The 17932-nt window shown below is 41.2% G+C and overlaps 1 protein-coding gene across 1 annotated transcript in view; it reads right to left on the bottom strand.

The window, feature by feature from the left end:
* The window catches only part of LDAH (lipid droplet associated hydrolase), a 248684-nt gene that overhangs the window by 18834 nt on the left and 211918 nt on the right, over positions 1–17932 (bottom strand). The gene's annotated exons all lie outside the window — the stretch shown is intronic.

Raw genomic sequence — 17932 nt, 5'->3', positions numbered from 1 at the left:
CTTCCAATTCCCTAATTAGTCATTAGGGGGGAGGGGGGTGTACAAGGGGTTCAGTACTTTGTCCTGGAATTTTAACCTTAAAATAAAGATTTTCCCTTCCATCTCTCATCCTCAGGGAGGTGCGAATGGAAAAATGCTGATTTTCTCTGACTGGTTCAGTGCAAGTTGCTAATTGGATTGCAAAATGAATTCGCTATGCGAATTAGCATAGAAAACAGCAACTCGCACCTCGCAATTTGCACCTAATTGGATGAACTCTATTACTCTATCAAAATTAATAAAAAATAATAATAATAATAATAATAAAAATAATAAGACGAAAAATAAAAATAAATAATAATAATAATAATTCTGAATGGAATTAGGTGACCTAAACTAAAATTTAAATTGTTATTTACTGATGATGCATGTAGGATCTGGTGGATTCCCAAATGCATCTCCAGGATTGGTGGGTGTCACAAGGTTATTGAAGATACAGCCATACAAACGTCTAATTGGTCAATTTTCCGGATCCATAAAGCACAAGTACAACTTTGTATTATATATACTTTAGGTCACCTTATTCCACCGAAAAGTAATTGTCTATTTTAGGGTAGAATTAGCCTTTAAATAATTTTTAAAAGCACAATTATGATTTCTAATATATTCTGTAAATCATGTGCAAATAAATACAGTAAATCATTTGAAGACAAATATCTGCAGTTAATTAAAATTACTGGCAATGATTGGTGACTTGCCACATGTTTAATTGGAAGATTCTGTCTCTTAAGCAATATTACAAATAATTTTTTTTTTAAACATGACGTGAATCTTTAAATGATTAAATTGTGGACTTGGAGCTTGAAAAATGTTTCACATAACATAAAGATTACATTTTGTTTAACACTACGGGCTAAATAGGACAATGTAAATTAGCTGCGGGCACCACACATACTTCATAATTTAAACCATCTGCAAATGGTAAAAAAAAAATGTAATATATATATGATATATTTTACTAATAACACAGCTTAAAATGTTATTAACACATTTTATGAAGCAAACTAAGTCTCAAAAATGAAAACACTTGTTTTTTTTAATTCCATGCATGAAAAGTAATTAATGACTGATACTTATGGAAGTAGTAACGTTGACCGCAGTAGCACCACACAAACAGTGGCGTAGAGTGTGCGAAGCAGGTGGAGCTCGTGCTTAACTTATCTGTTCCTGATCTCTTGTGGAGAGGAGCAAAAGAGTCCCTTCTTTCACCCCCCTGCCCCTATTTATGTCTCTATTACACCAATCTATTCCCAAATCTACCACACGGTCCTACCACACACCTTTTCCCAGTGCCCTGCAAGTTCTGATACCTCTGACCCTCTACTTTCCTCCTACTCGTCTGTTGACGTTACTGGAGTACTGCTGGCTAGCTGGCTGCCAATCAGATGTGACATGGACGAACCTAAAAAAGCCAGGTAAGCACGATCACCTCATTTTAATATTTATTGCCCAATAGAGCTTCTCAAGTATTGTGAGAAGTATCAAAGAATTGACTTAAGAACAAAAAGCTTTATTCTTTGGTGATGTAGTCTGGAAGCTGACAGTCTAAATGCCGACCGCCGGCTTCCAGACTTTCTAATCTCGGCGTGGTACTAAGTACAGGCGTCGAAAACTCGACGCCTGTCATTAGCCATACGCCAGAAGACCGACGCCCGGCATACTGAACGAAGGTAAGCCGGCGGGGGGGGGGGGGGGGGGGAGGGTTAGGTTTAGGGCTCCCGGGGGGACTTAGGGTTAGGCACCCCCCCGGGAGGGTTAGGTTAAGGCTAGGGGAAGGGGGGGTTAGGTTTAGGCACATAGAGGTGGGATTAGGGTTAGGCACCCCTAAGGGAGGGTTAGGGGGGGGAATTAGGTTAGCGATACTTACCTTAGGGACGATCGGGATCTTCACCCTTGCTGGGCTGCCGCCATGCGGCCAGCGGTAATACCTACTACACCCATTCTTTGAATACAGCAAGGTTTAATGTATAGGTGTGTGAGTGTATATAGTGCCCATGTATGTGGCAACAACGCCGGTGGTTCTGGACAATCCACCATCGGCACACCATCGAAAATTGCATCAGTCCTATGACAGTTGCAGTGTCTCTGTCTGAACATGGCCTCCGTAGCTGCGGTACTGCGTATGATAACGCAGCTGCTTTTACAGATACACCCATTACACTTTCATAGCACAACCATGTGACAGATTTCTTTTTTGCGTTCTCCTCAGGTCACCACCTAGTCACCCCACAGGAACGCCCATGGCTTTCCCTCACCGGTTATGATACCAGCGGTCCAATACGTGCACACCCAGGGTGACGCATGCGCTATAGGGGTTTTCAGAATATTTCACCAATGCGCAGTAGCAAATAATCCCTCAACTACTGTACATGAACATCCGTATTGCGGGCACCTCTCCAAAATCAGGCCCTCAGCCATAGAGGATGACATGGTTTGCTTCCCCTATGTAGAGAGGTCCAAGTGGGACTTCTGTTTTTGTGGGAGACTCGCGTCATTAAGACGCTTCTCATGCTGGAATATAAAATAACTAGAAGGCGCTATTAGACATCACAATGCAACAAGCAGCATCAGCCAGCTGGAACAGGGGTTAATAATGCACCTGACCACCAAGCCCCAGAATGTCCTCTTCACTGGGGAAGATGGGTGGGGTCTTGTAGGTTGGTCTACTTTCCCAGTAGTTCAGGGGAACGCAACAAAATTAGGGAGTCTACATTCTTGGAAGGTAGGCAGGTAAGGCCGGAGCTTTTGGAAATAAAAATAAAGTGTGCGTGTGTGTATATATATATATATATATATATATATATATATATATGTAATCTAGAATGTATTTTACTGGAGTAGGTACATTATATCTTATATAAAAATTTAAACACTGGCACTGTGCTTTACAGTCATGGAACTTTTTTTGCAATAAGTCATAACGTATGTGACATCACTATTCAATAAATATAAATCAGTTACATTTTGCAGGAGTGACCTTCCTTCTCTCCCAATATAAGTAATGGCATCTGTGCTATTGAAACATTAGAATATTACCATTTATTTTACATATACTGTATACCTGTAAATGAAGTGTTTTTATAAAGCACGATATCACCATTAATTGGCTCAAACGAAAAGTAGCGATCTGTTGAAAAAGAGCTAATATTTATTGGTCTAATTAGCACAGCTATATTGGGAACAGGAAAATATTATTAAGTCAGTCCATGGCCAGTAGTAAGTATTCCTAAGCCTGCACTCAGTGTGAGGCTGGAACCATTTGGTGCCTCATCTCACATCAGGTCTAGAACACAAGATGGAAGCAAAATCCAGCAATAACGGTCCTGTCTCACTGGCGTTGGCACAGCCAGGTGTTAAGATTGGCTTTTAACTCAGGATCGCTGTAATTACTAAACACTATAAACTATTTTTTGTCAGAGTAGAAACATGCCAACTGTAAAGCAACTTGGCTTTTATTAAATTTTTATAAACTTCCAACCCGTATAATTTTAACCCATTTGCCCTGTCTATAACTTAGAAGTGGAAAAAAAAAATGCCAGACCCCCTTCCGCCTCCTCAAAGTTTCCATTCAAGTAAACAGTTAAAATAAATGTTACTGAGAATTCCGGAGGGAAGGATCTTCAATAGTAAGGGAGTATTTTTCCAAGACCGGCCATTAATAGCATAGATGATGCTTAGGAACCTGCTGAGAAAAGTTAACCTAAACGTACATAAAACTCAATGTGAAATATCGCATCTCGATATGAATGTTATAAACATACGTTGAATCCAATTTGCTTTATCCACCCCAACTCTAAAATATATTTTAATGACAACAAGAGAATAACGAAACCCGCCACAAGGACTGAGTAATAAGAGCTGAACTATGTGTATAGGTTATAAAGATCTTTGGTGTGAGAATTCTTGTCCCATTAAACTCGTCAAGACAGCATCTTGAATTACTAAATATTCTTGTAAAGACTCCATCAACTGTAATGAGAGCTCTCTCATCCTATAACTTAAAATACTGTACACATGAACACACAACTAATGCAGTCAATGATCTATTTATATACTTTTTTTATGGCAAACAGACAAGTAGGGAAACACTATATATTAAATGTACCTATCTATCTATCTATCTATCTATCTATCTATCTATCTATCTATCTAAAAATAAATAAAATATAGTAACTAAAAGACAAATACACATTATTGGTATGAACAAAATCCTATAGAAGATGACATATACTGAATATCTTAGATAAATAGGAATGAAAGAGATACAAAATGAGCAATAAATAAATTAACCCAGAAAGGGATATCCCCCAAAATATAAATAAAATAAAAAGACGCTGAGGCCACACAGAGCGAGACAACAAATATAGAGTGAGGCAAAAATATTTTTGTCCAAATAAATGAAATAGTTTGTTCACTGTATCACTGGATAACAAGAATAAAATCAATTAGAATAGAGACACCAAAAGGTAATCAGGTGGTTATCCAGTTGCAAATAAACGCATACAATGCGCATATTAGACAGTCTGCATAATGGATCACATCTGGGGCTATATACCTGTAGTCCACCAGTTTGTGACTTAGGGCCTGATTCAGAGCCGGACGCTATTTGCGGACGGTCGTTCAGGAAAAGGGGGTGGCTATTCAAATGAACAGTTCGCTCTTTGCGGTCTGTTGACGCCTCCATGTCTGAACGATCGAACAAAACTTATGGTCGTTTTTTGGATAACTACGCCCCCTGGCCGCTCGCATCCTATGTCATGTCCTCTATTTATTAGATTAATCGAGTACATCGACCAGCGTATGAACTGCTCGCCATTCTTGTGGTTGGTTTTTCCTACCACAATCTTGCGAGCAGTTCTGACTATAAAATAACCCAGTGACGTGGTCAATGACGCTGCTGTATTAATTATGCACACCCAGAAAACGCCCGTTTTGACCTTTAAGCATGCCTGCGTTCTGATCTCCACTCCCCGTTTTCAAGCACCTTCCCCTGTTACCACCCACATACGCCTCCTCCTGTCACTCAAAATAGCAGGCATTCGCTATTTAGCGAACAAACGATTTTTCGGCCGCACTGACTGGTTCGTGCATGCGTATTAAAATCCGTACGCATGCGCAGTTGGGCAAACATCGCTCGGAACGAACGAGCGGCCGCTTACGAGCGGCTCTGAATCAGGCCCAATGTTAAGACCTCTGTTGTAGGACACACTGTTGGAAATCCTTGATGTCCAGCGTATGCCGATGTCTGTGCCGTCACACGTGTAGTGGAGGGCCGCTGTATTGCGATGAATCACAAACCGCTATCGCACAGAGTGTGCCTGGTGAATGAAAGGAAACCCTGTTGTGTGGCGGTGATATCGGAGTCAGTTGTATCTTAGTGTAGATTAGTAAAATAGTCCAAAATTCATCAGCGTGCGGTGGTGAAAAGCTAACGCGTTTCTCAGCCTGAAACAAGCGGCTGTTTCTTCACCCCTCTGATGACGGCACAGACATCGGCATACGCCGGACATCAAGGATTTCCTTGTTTGATAATTTAGGAGAGGCCTCTCCCAGATCTACTCTGTGCCAGCACCTCATTTCTATCTATCTATCTATCTGATATCTATCTATCTAATTTCTATCTATCTGTCTCATATCTATCTATCTATCTGTCTCATATCTATCTATCTAATATCTATCTGTCTCATATCTATCTATCTACCTCATATCTATCTATCTCATATATATCTATCTAATATCTATCTATCTACCTCATATCTATCTACCTCATATCTATCTATCTCATATCTATCTACCTCATTGTCTCATATCTATCCATATATATATATATATATATATATGTATATATATATATATATCTCATATCTACTTACCTCATACCTATCTACCTCATATCTATCTATCTCATATCTATCTATCTATCTGTCTCATATCTATCTATCTCATATCTATCTATCTCATATCTATCCATCTAATATCTATCTGTCTCATATCTATCTACCTCATATCTATCTATCTAATATCTATCTACCTCATTGTCTCATATCTATCCATATATATATATATATATATCATATCTACTTACCTCATGCCTATCTATCTACCTCATATCTATCTGTCTATCTATCTATCTATCTATCTATCACTCATATCTATCTTATATCTATCTACAGGTATCTCATTTCTATGTATCTGTTTCATATCTATTTATCTATTAAGGATTCTACCTTTGAACCTCTATATACCCCTGCCTATACCTTCTAATATCCTACCTATAAACTTCTAAGGATGACGCTAATTTGCGTACGCAGTCATACAGTAAATAAAGATTCCAGACCTAGAATCTGTGGTTCCAAAGCACAAAGTATTATTCAAGTATAAGTACAGCAGTTACACGCTATGATCCTCTTATAATCTTAGCGCAAAGAGATTATACAGACCCAAGTACAATTATACATACGCAGCGCTCTCTGGTCCAGATGTTAGGCATCAGCAAGAAACCCCTCGTCAATCAGCATTCAGCACAAAAAGACTAGGAACCCAGGGTCAGCACACATATTTATACCCCCCAGAAATAAACAACACAATAGAGAAGTTTGTTGCTAATACCATTGGTCCTAAAGGAGAGGGCATATGTTACAAGGCATTTAACAGGTTGATTCAAATAGACACAACCCAGCCTCTAACAACTGGGGGTCTCTGGTTTCCTGCCTCATGCAACATCCTAACAGCTGTTCATATAATGTACATTTTGTTGATTGAAGTCTCTGCGGTCCATATGTTGAGAATGCATGATGCGATCTCCACACCGATGGTACCGGAATACTGTTGAAAGAGTACGCATCAGAACAATACCAATCACAGCTTACTTATCATATATAAAACCTTAGTTACCAAATAATCTTTATTTCACAGCATTTATGCTAAATGAACAAACTTAAATCTTATACTTTAAAGCTTATTAAACCTTTTATGTGAATATGTAATGTGTAAGTATACGGGGTGAGATGTAAAGACGCTAGTTAACTTGGGGCAGATGCGTGCACATGAAGCTAATAAACAGCATTTTCATACAGGATCTTATGCATTCGCTAATATGCGACTAGTTAACAGCGCAATTGTGCGTATTAATGTGTGTATGAGAAATGGTGCACTTAAATCTCACTTAAACTAAGTGAACACATAGCAGTGTGGAATGCTGAGCCTTATAGTTCCATGCCTTGCTCATGCCCCAGCAGCCCCCACCCTTTTCAGGCTCAAAAATACTGGTCTTTGTTCTCCCAGGGCCTGTGTGGATACAAATTAGCACAGCTACAAGACCCAAACCTCAGATAACACTCTTGGCTTTGAAGGTATTTTATTGTAGGAAGCCTGCTAATGTAAGGTGCTACAAACGACCCTCTTGCTGTATTCGAGCAGGGCCACCTGGAGTGAGAGCAGACGTTATGTCTATGAAGCTTGTCTACACAGGCTAGTTGTCACGTGGCCATTTGCTCTGTTTAGCTAAAGCAATCCGATTTTGACATACTGTACAGCCATTTCTGAAATATATCCTTTAGGGGAATTATAATAATATACACACTTTATCCAGAGCACCCAAACTACGTAAAGTCATGAAATGGGCCGTAACTTATGGCGATGGTCACAGATGCAATCGCATGATGCTATTAGTAATATCGCCACATGTACTAAAGTGTGTTTATCTAAAATGGCGCTTAGGCGCCCATTCGCAAAATTCCAGCTTCGACAGTCCATCCTTTGATAGCGAACAACATGCTATCACAATCTGATTTTAAAATATAATATAGGCTTACATTTATATACTATTTAGTGTTATTATGGGATGGCACAAGGTGGTTCTTAATCCATCAATAATGTGTCTCTGAGTGGGGACATAAAACTACTATTATACGCACACCGCGGATCTTGGAAGATCATGTGAAAGGTGTGGGGATACACCAGTCCTATAAAGGCAGTCTTGAAGGGGAATTGAGACTGTACATTATCTGAGGTGTTTTTAAAAATAACATTTCAATAATACATTCTATGCATGTCTAAATATAATACATTAAATGATGGTATTTCCTAGGTCAGGGTTGTAATGCAGTTCTGTATTTACCTCGGTATTCATACTGACCACCATCATAATTTCGTTCTTTCGTTTTATTCTATTTTTACATTTTCCACACTTCAACACAATAGGAACACACCGGACACATATGCCAATTATTATGATGACAATCAGTATAAGGATTAAGAATTTGCCTATACTGGCGATCATTTCCTGGACCCATTCCCCAAGACCTGAGAACCATTTCACTGGGTTCAGCCATGAAACACATCCTTCTATCTTCTCCCTTACTTCAGCCACTGAAGTGTTATGGTTCTTACGAAACTCCCATTTTAGCTGCAGAATTTCATCCATCTTCCGGTCTATCACCTCCTTGGGGTCACTGGTATCATTGGTGACATAGGTGCAACATTTTACTCCAAATTGGGTGGCCAACGTTACGCAATACCCTCCAGTAACAGCAGTTAAATAATTTAACACTATCCTGTGTTGCACCAGTTCTTTCTTGTACGCTTGCAATTCTCTCCCTGTATACCTAAATGTGTACATCGTACATCTCGGTGATATTATCTATCAATTTAGCAAGTTCCTGAATATATCTAAAGTTTAATGTACCCCGAGCGATCCTGGTGGGATCCAATGCGACTAAAACTTGAAAGCCAGTTGTCTCACTAATTAACTGAGTGGCTTTGTGCATGTCACCAGGTATCATATTTCATTTGCCTCTGTGTTCATATTGTGTGTGAAGATATGGTGATGGTATACCCAGCATTTCAACATTTGTGAGGGTCATAACTTCTGGGACTACTCTTCCCAGGTAACACAAACCTTCGGAACTCGGGGAGAGCTTTTCTTCCACATATAAAATACACATTATCAGGGAGAACATAAGGAATGGTATGCATCATTATCATTAAGCACATTTCCCTTGCAAACAATCCTATTTCTGGGTCTTCAATCTGGTACATGAAAGTTTCTGGCTGTATTATTTTAGCACAATAACCATCTGGCACCTTACCAATAATTTCTTTGGTGGAGCTCAATGTATACCGATACCTAAAATTTTTCCACTAGATTTAATTGAGCGCAACAGATCATGGTTTATGGACTCATTATCAGCTCTTTGTGAGAAGGTCATTGTCTGGTTATTCCCCATCACTTCCCAACCTCCGAGTTTATTGGGGTTGGTTATGTTTAAACACAAAAGTGATCTATCTACTTGGAATTGATAGAGTTTGAAATGAGGTGGTTTGGATGAGAGGAATTTTCCATCCAATGTTTTCCCTTTCTGTAATTTTAAAATTTCTGTGATATTCAGTGGAAATGGCACCAACCCCACATTATGCTGTCCCTGTGGCACATGTGAACACACCCAGCAATCAGTTTGATTTAACACTTGCACTCAGCACAGATGGAGTAATGGTAGCATTACTGCCTCACAGCACTGAGGTTGTTGGTTCGATACCCACTACGGCCCTAACTGTGTGGAGTTTGTATATTCTCCCTGTGCTTGCTTGGGTTTCCTCCCACACTTCAAAAATATACTGGTAGGTCAATTGGCTCCTAACAATATTACCCCTAGTGTGTGTGTGGTAGGGAATATAGATTGTAAGCACCACTGGGACAGGGACTGATGTGAATGGCCAAATATTCTCTGTAAAAGCGCAGAGGAATATGTGTGCGCTATATAAATAACTGGTAATAATAATAACACTTTGCCTACCATGCTATGATAATCCTCTAAAAGATACCCACCCCAGTACGGGTTATATTTAGGCTGGCACCGTTGGATACAGTTCTCATCAACTAGGGACCCACAAAGCTCACAAATACAGGAATCTTCAGACGATAAACCTCCACACCGTCCCAGAGTATCCGGAATGACAGCTCTCTTAACAATAATAGATTGGTCAGACACTCCCCTTATTGGCATTGCACTCCTCCTGACTCCACTCCATCAGCACTGCCATCAGCTCCCATTTCCTCAATCGGTCTCCCATCACAGAAACTGGATATTCCCGAACCGACCAGGATGGTGAACACTCTAAAAGAGAATATGAAAATGAACACAGCAGGCCCGTCCATTGTCACAACAAGACCTGCAAATTTCTCTTAGTTCAGGTATCTCAGTACGACCTTTTCAATCCTCCCGGAACAAGCTCGCGAGCGACAGGTCCATGCTATCAGCCTTGTCTCCGACTTGTTTCTCCACCGGTTGATTGACCTTTTTGCAGTAAGTGGAATGGACCCAGGTATCTCTCTCAGCCACCTTCAAAGATGTAGTACTTGTCAGCAGCACCTGGTACGGACCTTTCCACCGATTAGTCAAACAACCTGAACGCAAGAAATTTCTGATCATAACATAGTCTCCTGGTTCAACATCATGACAGTTAGTTTCAGGCATATCATGGGACAACAATTTCAGTTTCTGCTGCTGTTGCTTTAACTACTTACTCATTGATATAAGATACTTTACAGTTACCTCATTGTTATCCTTCAAGTCTTCATGTGGACTTATAATCAAATGAGGTTGTCTACCGAACAGTATTTCAAATGGGGACAGATTTAGAGGGGGTCTAGGAGTGGTCCTTATACTATGTAGGACCAAAGGTAACGCTTCTGGCCATCCTAGTACAGTCTCTGCCATGATTTTACTTAACTTATTTTTAATAGTCCCATTCATCCTCTCTACCTTGGCACTGGGTTGCGGTCGGTAGGGGGTGTGGAGTCGGCTATTAATACCCATCAGCTTACACATATTTTGAAAAACATCACCTGTGAAATGAGTACCCCTGTCACTCTCAATGATTTTAGGGATACCGTACCTGCATACAAATTCCTGAACTATTTTCTTGGCAGTAAACGCAGCAGTATTAGTGGCCGCTGGGTAGGCCTCAACCAAATTAGAAAATACATCAGTGCACACTAATACATACTTAAGATTCCTGCAGGGTGGTAATTGGATGAAATCAATTTGTATCACCTGGAAAGGTCCATCAGTTGGTGGAATGTGGGACGGTTCCGTAGGGATCGCTTTCCCTATGTTATTCCTCAAGCAGGTCAGACAGGACATTGCCATCTTTTCTGCTTGTGAAGAAAAACCTGGTGCGCACCAGTATGCTCTCACCAACTTGCACATACCTTGTTTTTCCAGATGAGTCAGACCGTGTGCTGCCTCAGCCAGGCTGGGGTAATATGCTTTGGGGGCTACAGGTTTACCTTGTCCATCCCTCCAGAGCCCGGAGGACTCTTGCCCACATCCCTTGGACTGCCAAATGGACTTTTCCTGAATTGAACACAAATTTTGCATCTCAATTGATTTCAGCATATAAATTGTTTGGAAAGACATAATTTTTTCAGTGGGAGAAAACATTTTTAACCCTGCTGCCCATTTTGCAGCTTCATCGGCTCTGTTGTTGCCCAGTGACACCGGATCAGCCTCATATGTATGGGCTTTACATTTAATTACTGCCACCACTTTGGGCAGTTGGATTGCTTCTAAAAGATGTTTTATCTGTCGGGAATGTGCAACTGGTGTGCCTGCTGCTGTCATAAAATTTCTCAGATGCCATAGAGCCCCGAAATCGTGCACCACCCCGAACGCGTACCTCGAGTCAGTGTAAATGTTAGCAGATTTGCCTGCTGCCAGTTCACACGCACTAGTTAGTGCTACTAACTCTGCCACCTGGGCTGAGTGAGGAGGACCAAGAGATTTAGCTTCTATGATGTCTGTGTCATTTACAACAGTATAACCTGTACATAATTCACCTGTGTCTGTTTGTCTATGACAACTCCCATCTGTATAAAAAGTCACATCCACATTCTCTAAAGGTGTGTTATGTATGTCAGGTCTAGCAGTAAAGGTCTGATTCAGATATTCCATACAATCGTGCTTATCATTATGTCCGCTGAACTCACCTCCCGCCAGCAACTCGCCTCCTTCCACCCTTTGTACATCCTGTTGTACATATGGTAAATACGTTGCTGGATTCAGCGTGCTGCAACGTTTAACAGTGATGTTTGCGGGTGCGATTAGAGCTAGTTCCCATTTGGTAAACCTAGCCGAAGAGACGTGTCTGGTTTGAGCTGAGTTCAACAGAGCAGATACAGCATGGGGAGTGTAGACAATCATATCATGACCCAATACTACATCCTCACTTTTACTCACCAATAAAGCGGTAGCTGCTACACTTCTCAAACAAGTGGGGAGTGATCTTGCCACAGTGTCCAATTGGGCACTGTGGTATGCTACGGGCCTACTGGCATCACCATGTTTTTGTGTAAGGACACCTGCAGCACAACCATCGGCTTCCGTACAATACAGATCAAAAGGTTTTTCCTAATCAGGTATTCCCAATGCAGGAGATTTTGTCAGACTATCCTTAAGATTAAGAAAAGCCTGCTCTGTTTCCTCTGTGTGTATGACACGATCGGGCTTTGAGGAAGAGACTAATTCCTGTAAAGGCAAGGCCAAAATAGAAAAACCTGGGATCCACATTCTACAGTATCCACACATTCCCAAGAAGGTACGAATTTGCTGTTGATTCTGTGGCAGTGTCATGTTCTGTATGGCCTGCATTCTATCATTTGTAAGATGTTGTAACCCCTGGGTTAGGCAGTGTCCCAAATATTTTACTCTGGATTGGCACGGCTGTAGTTTGTCCTTAGCCACCTTGTGTCCTGTATGCGAGAGATGAAGCAACAAAAGTTCAGTATCATTCAAACATGACATAAACGAGTCAGAACATAGCAATAAATCGTCCACATATTGAATTAGAACAGATCCATTGGCAGGTTGAAAAGATTGTAAACAGTCGTGCAATGCCTGGCAGAAGATACTGGGGCTGTCTATGAAACCTTGGGGTAACCGTGTCCATGTGTATTGTACACCTCTGTATGTAAATGCGAATAGATACTGACAGTCAGGGTGGAGAGGTACCGAGAAGAAAGCAGAACAGAGGTCAATGACAGTGAAATGGGTTGCATTTGGTGGGATCTGCATCAGGATGACAGCTGGATTTGGCACTACAGGGAATTGGCTCTCTACTACCTTATTAACACCTCTAAGGTCTTGTACCAGCCTATAACCCCTCCAACCACTCTTCTTCACCGGGAAGATGGCACTGTTGGCTACACTAGATGTACAAACTAAAATTCCCTGTTGCAATAATCGCTCAATTAAACCCCTAATTCTACATCCTGTTTTAGTGGGTACTGGGGAATTTTTGGAGCTTGCCTACTGGTTTTTAAAGTTACCATTACAGGGCTTACATTTGCCATTAATCCAGTATCCTGTCCATCCTTAGTCCAAAGGGAATCTGGAATTTGGGACAACATTTCATCTACCTGAGATGGATTTTCATTTAAACTTGTAGAGTGATACATTATCCTTTGGGGAGTGTCCAACATATCCCGCACCTCATGTGCAACTCTCTCTGGGATATCTAAAAATGCACCATCAGGGGTGCAATATATAACACATCCCATCTTACATAACAAGTCTCTACCCAGCAGGTTAGTAGGAGTCGCAGCAGCCAGAAGGAAAGAATGCCTGGTATGCAACGGCCCAATAGTAACCTCTGTGGTCTTTGTTAAAGGATAATGTTCCACTTTACCTGTTACACCCATTGTTGGTACTGTCTCGTTGGTCACCTGTAAATTAACGGGAGATTTTATCACTGACCTGGTCATCCCTGTGTCTACAAGAAAAGGATATTCAGTACCAGCTACATCAACCATCAGGACCGGTTCTTCCCTAGTACTTCCCGTTAACCTATCTGTAGACTACAGGTATGACCTGACCCCTAGCGTTGGCTACCATTCTCCAATAAAGCATTTACGGCCACAATTGGAGCTAGTGCCTGCTGGACATTTGCTGGTCTCTGTGCATATCCCTTATGGGGATGTCCAGGTCTTCCCTGATTTGGGGTTCCTACTCTTTTTACTGTACAGTTTCTACTTAAGTGTCCTGTTTGTTTACTATTAAAACATGTTCGTGGATTGGGTGAAAACACGTGTTGTTGTGAGGTTTGAGCAGAGGGTAAAGGTGGTGGATATGGGTAAGGATATTGTGGGGATATGAGGTTTGTGAGTAGTATGGGACCTGTGGTTGTTTAGGGTTTGTGGAATAGAGCTGTGTTTGTTGTTGCGTGGGGTTAGTGAGGGCATATAACTGTTCAGGTATAAGTGTGTGTGCAGATGCGAGTGTGTCTGTTGGCTGTGATGTTACCGTCATTCCCTCCAGAGCTTGTATACTGACAGCCATTAGTTTTTCGCTCTGGGTCTCTCTCTTCTTTGAGATGTTTTTATCATTCTATGAGGGTATCTATTGTGACTCCCCTCCAGTCAGGTTGTGAGGTCTGAACCCGAGTCTTTAAATTCTCTTTCAGACCGTCCATGAATACCGAGATTATCATTCCCCTGTGGTGAGTGCTATCTTTAATATCTTCTAACCCAGTGTACTGGGTGATAGCTTGCAGAGTCCGGCCGCAATAATCTTCTGCAGATTCACTCTCCTTTTGCTTAATGGTGAAAATTTTGTTCCAGTTAACTACTACCGGAAAATATGTACCCAATTGAGTTACAATGCGGGAAATGTTACCTTGGTTTACTTGGTCTGTTAAGGGAACGTCACCATACACAATCCGTGATAAATTTTGTCACGTCGGTATTGCGTGGTAGACAGACCCTTGACACCACACGCCAATCTTTATTAGTTGGCTCATGAGAACTACCCAAATTTCTCAGAAATCTTTGACATTTTGCTAGTTCCTTTTTGGGATCGGGAAAATCATTTATGATGGAATTTAGTTCTGCTCTTGTTCAGGGACAATGCATTACTACTTCCCTCGTGGGCACTACACCGTTCGCATCTGCATTTCCATTCGGAACGGTTATTGTCCGAATGAGATGCAGACCGGCAGCGCTGCTACCTTTGACCTTGTTACCAGGCTAGGGGTTTAATCTGCTGCTGCTACGTATGGTATTAACAACTTCCTCTACGGGTGCAGAGGGTGTTAGCACTTCCCTTGCTGTTACTGATGAAGATGGCGGCACCACTCGTGACTGTGGTGATGCAGCATCTATCATTTGCACAGCATGGGAAATGGCAGACATTACAATAGGCTCATCATCCACATCATAAACATTTTCTTTATGGTTGCTTAGGAGAGGATACAAATTGCTTGTTACATTTTTATGGGTATTTTGGGTAACTGTACTTGCACATAAGGTGGGGGTGGTGAGCGTGAACTGCTGACAATACTCTCCACAACGCTACATTGCTGCATGTGCGCACCATTTTGCGACTCGCCCGTATTGCTATTTAGTGTCGCGGATGTATTCTCTGGCAATGTGCTCGCAATGCTAGTTTGCGTCGCTTGCACATTTTTAAGCCACGCATCCCCTTCATGCTGCCACAACTTTAAACATTCATAATATTTTACCTTTTTCTCTCTGGAGCGCATCAGACTGATGTGATCCCGGACATTATCTAGTACATTTTTATCAAAATTATCAATTCTGGGAAATGGTCTAACACTCTTCATCGTCATTTTAAACCATACATCACAATACCTTATCGCATAAGTACCGTACTTAGTATGCATAATACGACGGGCCGATCCAAACGGCGCTTCCATTAGCAGCACATCATTGTCTAACATCTCTATTGTTTGCATGGCCCCCATTCTGAGACAACTCCTATGGTTTTCAATAAAGATTTAAACTGGTGAAAGACAATCAAGATACTTTCACTTACCTGTGGACGATTAAAATGGCAGCACCCACACACCTGGATAAGATTTGAAAAAGGCAACTTACACACCCGGATAAGATTTAGTAAGGCAATTTCCACACCTATGGAAGTTTAAGTCGTCTACTTCCACGCACCTCTCTGCAACAAAGACAACATGTACACTTGCTACTGTGTATAGAACGGTAAGCTGCTTACCGAGCGACTAGCACTTAGCCCTTAAAGGTCATATGGTACCTCTAACTGTAGGGAACAAGTTACCCCTACCAACAAATACTCACTGTTACACACTTTTTCCTGCGTAGAAAAATACATGTTAACCAAGATATTGATAACAATTGAAAATTGTAAACCTCAATGGCTTTATTTAAACACGTGGCAGCACAACCGAAACTACGTATACGCTATTGTGCGACCAGTCACATACACAATAATGCGACTACCACACAACCGTATGACAACTTTTTAGCTGCGTACGCAAAAGTGCGTCTTTACTGTGAGCAAAACTGCGCCTCAGCCGCGTGCTCAATACTGCGTTAAGTTCTATCAACAAAGGAAAACAAACTTTTTCCTCTCTTGTCCCTGGATTCTAGTCAGCTTCCTTGGCTCACACGAAAACGGATAGCGATCTTTCAGCACAAAGCGGTTGCAGGTAAACCCTGCATGTGGCCACTCCACCCTTTGCTGAGATATCGATAACCGTATGCGCCGTGTGAGTAGGTAAATGACTTCACGATGAGCCCCCAACTAAGGATTCTACCTTTGAACCTCTATATACCCCTGCCTATGCCTTCTAATATCCTACCTATAAACCTCTAAGGATGACGCTAATTTGCGTACGCAGTCATACAGTAAATAAAGACTCCAGACCTAGAATCTGTGGTTCCAAAGCACAAAGTATTATTCAAGTAAAAGTACAGCAGTTACACACTATGATCCTCATATAATCTTAGCGCAAATAGATTATACAGACCCAAGTACAATTATACATACGCAGCACTCTCTGGTCCAGATGTTAGGCATCAGCAAGAAACCCCTCGTCAATCAGCATTCAGCACAAAAACTAGGAACCCAGGGTCAGAGCACACATATTTATACCCCCCAGAAATAAACAACACAATAGAGAAGTTTGTTGCTAATACCATTGGTCCTAAAGGAGAGGGCATATGTTACAAGGCATTTAACAGGTTGATTCAAATAGACACAACCCAGCCTCTAACAACTGGGGGTCTCTGGTTTCCTGCCTCATGCAACATCCTAACAGTTGTTCATATAATGTACATTTTGTTGCTTGAAGTCTCTGCGGTCCACAAGTTGAGAATGCATGATGTGATCTCCACACCGATGGTACCGGAATACTGTTGAAAGAGTACGCATCAGAACAATGCCAATCACGGCTTACTTATCATGTATAAAACCTTAGTTATCAAATAATCTTTATTTCACAGCATTTATGCAAAATGAACAAACTTAAATCTTATACTTTAAAGCTTATTAAACCTTTTATGTGAATATGTAATGTGTAAGTATGTGGGGTGTGATGTAAAGACGCTAGTTAACTTGGGGCAGATGCGTGCGCATGAAGCTAATAATCAGCGTTTTCATACAGGATCTTATGCATTCGCTAATATGTGCAATTGTGCGTATTAATGTGTGTATGAGAAATGGTGCACTTAAATCTCACTTAAACTAAGTGAACACATAGCAGTGTGGAATGCTGAGCCTTATAGTTCCATGCCTTGCTCATGCCCCAGCAGCCCCCACCCTTTTCAGGCTCAAAAATACTGGTCTTTGTTCTCCCAGGTTCTTGTGTAAATGCAAATTAGCACAGCTACAAGACACAAACCTCAGATAACACTCTTGGCTTTGAAGGTATTTTATTGTAGGGAGCCTGCTAATGTAAGGTGTTACAAACGACCCTCTTGCTGTATTCGAGCAGGGCCACCTGGAGTGAGAGCAGACGTTATGTCTATGAAGCTTGTCTACACAGGCTAGTTGTCACGTGGCCATTTGCTCTGTTTAGCTAATGCAATCGTATTTTGACATACTGTACAGCCATTTCTGAAATA

The sequence above is a fragment of the Taudactylus pleione genome, unplaced genomic scaffold (assembly GCF_031769625.1).
Source record: "Taudactylus pleione unplaced genomic scaffold, aTauple2 ptg000252l, whole genome shotgun sequence".
Classification (NCBI taxonomy): domain Eukaryota; kingdom Metazoa; phylum Chordata; class Amphibia; order Anura; family Myobatrachidae; genus Taudactylus; species Taudactylus pleione.
The sequence above is the reverse complement of the archived record's forward strand: the minus strand, read 5'-3'. Positions and strand labels throughout refer to the sequence as shown.